The following is a 3,510-nucleotide window of genomic DNA, read 5'->3' on the forward strand; positions in this document are numbered from 1 at the left end:
CTGTAAAATGGTGGAAGGGGCACTACTTCACAGTGTTATGATGAGTGGTTAAAAATCACTGTTTGGTGAACAGCAGGTGCTTAATATGCATGAAAACCTTTTCCCTTCACCCCCACTTCCTAGATGCCAAAGTTTAGAGAAAAAGAAAATAAGACTTTGAATAGTTGATGGGTGATGAGAATGGAGAATGTTCTTAGTGTCTACTGAAAATTAATATTGACTAGGTGCTTTGTCACCAAAAAGGATTTATTTGGGACAGAAAACTGTACTTGAACAATAATTAAATTTAAAAAAGGATTTATTTGGGGGGGGCAGGGGGTAGGGTTGCAACCTACTGTGAGCAGATATGGCAATCACACACACACTTTGCCTGGCATGCCAAGATGGAGAGGTATTTAACCAAGGAAAGGGAAAGTTGGGACCATAGAGACTTATTATAAGCATAGAGTTCTCCCTGTAGAGTTTTTCACATACTCTTGTAATTACGTATGAGACTTCTGTATCTCTACCTCCTCCCATAGACCCTCCAAACTGATTGTGTTTTCTTTTCTTTTCTTTTTCTTTTTTTTTTTTTACTGCTCCAGTCAATGAAGGGAAACTTTATCAAGGCCCCAGGGTCACAGGGATTAGGCAAAAAGTCACTCTGTAGGCCCAAGGAGGTGATGAAGGGGACTTATTTAACCTTCTTGGGGTACAGGTTATTGGTGTGGTCACATTCCTTGTGGCAGTTGACAGCGCAGGGGTGCAAGCATAACACTTGGGGCAGATCATCTTGTCGCAATGGTACTTCTGGGCAAGCTGGCTAGGGGAGGGCTCAATGATGCTAGCCCATAGGCAAAGCACCAAGTGCAGGGTGGACTCTTCTGAATGTTATAGTCTAAGAGACTACAGACATCTTCCAGCTATTTGCCCAAAAATGTAAGATCCTGCTGGTCAGGCAGCAAGCCCTCCTCGCCTTTAGCTTTAACTTCCTCATTAGTGTCACTGAGTTCAACTTTAAGGGTTGATGGTCTTGCCAGTCAGGGTCTTCACAAGGATCTGCATGTCTACATCTGCTGGAGAGGCTCCTTCACCACCTCACTGAGAAGAAAGAGGACCTGACTGCGTTTTCTTGGAGTTTGTTAGTCTTTATCACTGGAGACAAGAATAATACAAGAACCATATGGGGGTGTTGATCATGACATTTGCTAAAAAGAAGAAGGGAAGAGCACAAGGTAAATTTGCATGTGTCTTATGCATAGACTGCTGGATCCTTCATGGACTTGCTCCTATGACCTCTGCAGCTTCATCTTGTACACAACAATCCTTTTCTCTGAATTTCACCTATAGTGGCCCTCTCTTAGTTCCTTGAATATTCAATTCTTCTTCCTACATCTCTCTCCTACTGGGTCTTTCCATATTCTATTGCCTCTGGCTAGAATGCTTCCCCCACCTATACACACTTTACTGTTAATTCCTATTCACCCATTATATGTTAGCTCAAATGTCAGGCAAGCCTTCCTTGAAACCTTCAACCAAATCAGACCTGTTACATGCTCTGAAAATAATCTGCAATTTTCTTTTTGATCAGTAATCATGACTTGCTATTATATATTACTTGTGTGATTATTTGTTTAATGTCCATATTCCCCAGTTGGCCTTGTTTGCATTGCTCATCATTGTATCTTTAACATCGGGGCATAAAAGGTCTCCAGTAAATACTTTTTGAATGGACAAATGAGTATATGTTTTCTGTGGGGACTAAAAGTCAATCTTCTCATTCAAAGATCTCCCCAGTAGACCCTCTGGAGAAGCAATGATAGGCTGGTGTGAACCACCCATTAATGTCCCAAATCTCCAGCCTGTAGGCAGTGCCCATTGCCATGTTCTTTGCAGGCTGAGGGTTGACAGATAGCTCCTTAGTAGTCCTTTTTATATCACCCAGCTGTGTGTTATAAGTAAAATAGTTCTGAAGAACTAGAAGGGAATTAAGGTTTCCTTTTCCAAGTGCTTTACCTGAGTGCTTTACATGAAGGTATCAAAATCTCTGCATAATCAACAAAAGAAAAACGCAAACAAAACATAACCAGAGACATTGAAATTAAGAACAATGTAACAATTGCCAAAGGGAAGAGGGGAGGGGAAGTGGGAGGAAGGGTTTTCAGGAACTACCATAAAAAACACATGGACAAAACCAAGGGGGAGGGTGGAAGCAAGGGAGGGAAGTGGGTTTGGCTGGGGTGCGGGGATGGGGGAAGTGGTGGAGCAAAAAGCAGACAACTGTAGTTGAACAACAATAAAAGAATTTTTAAAAAGCTCTGCTTAAATGTTTCTTTCTCTAAGTAAGGGCTCTCTCTGCTGACATAAACCAGTAAGTATGGCATTGTAGAGGTAAAGCCAGAAGCCCTTACTTAACACTTTTGCTGTTTTCCAACTTGTAAAGGATTGCCTTGTAAAGGACTCTTATTCTGTTGATCCCACGGAGAGGGTCTAGAACCAGTTTACAGAATGGCAGACAGTAAAAATTCAAATAAAAATTTATCAGAACTGTTCCAAAATTCAATGGATGACACTGTAAAGAAACAAGTTCCTTGTCACTGGAGGTATTCAAGAGTAGACTGAATAACCCTGACAAAATTACTGCACATCAGATGAGAATGAAAAAGAGAAGAGCTCTGAGGTTCTTTCCAAAACTAATATTGGAAGATTCTGAAGTGTGTGTTCTTTGAGCTATCTCTTCAGTCATGGAGAATGGGTTTACTTGTACACTAAGTTATATCCTCTCTTTCCTGGACTCCATTGACTTCAAGAGTCTTTTAGCCAGAGTTGGAGTACAGTCTATACCCAGGGAACATAACTAAGTTAAGACACTTATGGAAACTGAACCCGTGACTTCATTCTCATTAGTTCTGTCCTCTAACTACCCCTCACCAAGTTTACAGGCACATTTCTGATATGGAGCAGTGAAATTAACTCTAGAGAGAAAGTTTCACACCATGCAAAGTGATATAATACAATGACATCCATTTCAGCATGATAACGTTGTGCTTCTTTTAAAATGAAATTTTCAGGGATGATAAAAATTGAAATGATGGTTTTGAAGTATTTTGAGTGAAAATTGTTCAGTCAAAGAGGAAATGTTATACAGAAGGATTTGCAGCTTCAACTATGCAGAGACATATATATCATATATTAATAGATTTGACCTAGTTGCAATCATAGTCAGCTTCATTCTCATCTTGTCTCCTTCACATGTTTATGCTGTATTTATTCTGAAAGTAACTTATTCTGAAAGTCTATGGGATATCATGGATATGTGAAAAGAATGAGAAGTAGACAGTTAGCACAGTAAAAAGCAATACTGGAAATAAGTGGGTCTAAAGAAATCTTTTATTATTACTAATATGACAAAATTATTGAGGCTTTGAAGTTATTAATCCTTATTACTTCTCTGTCTCCAATTTAAAAATGATGTATTAAGTTATATCATTACATAGTTAGATTTTCAATTACACTTGACTATGGCAAATA

The 3,510-nt window shown here is 39.3% G+C and overlaps 1 pseudogene; it reads right to left on the minus strand.

Annotated features, from left to right (window-relative positions):
* Window positions 1-673: 673 nt before the first annotated feature.
* LOC118991407 (ubiquitin-60S ribosomal protein L40-like) lies at window positions 674-1,044 on the minus strand (annotated as a pseudogene).
* Window positions 1,045-3,510: the final 2,466 nt, after the last annotated feature.

This window comes from Sturnira hondurensis, unplaced genomic scaffold (genome assembly GCF_014824575.4).
Source record: "Sturnira hondurensis isolate 20B ecotype Veracruz unplaced genomic scaffold, ASM1482457v3 Scaffold0007487, whole genome shotgun sequence".
Classification (NCBI taxonomy): Eukaryota; Metazoa; Chordata; class Mammalia; order Chiroptera; family Phyllostomidae; genus Sturnira; species Sturnira hondurensis.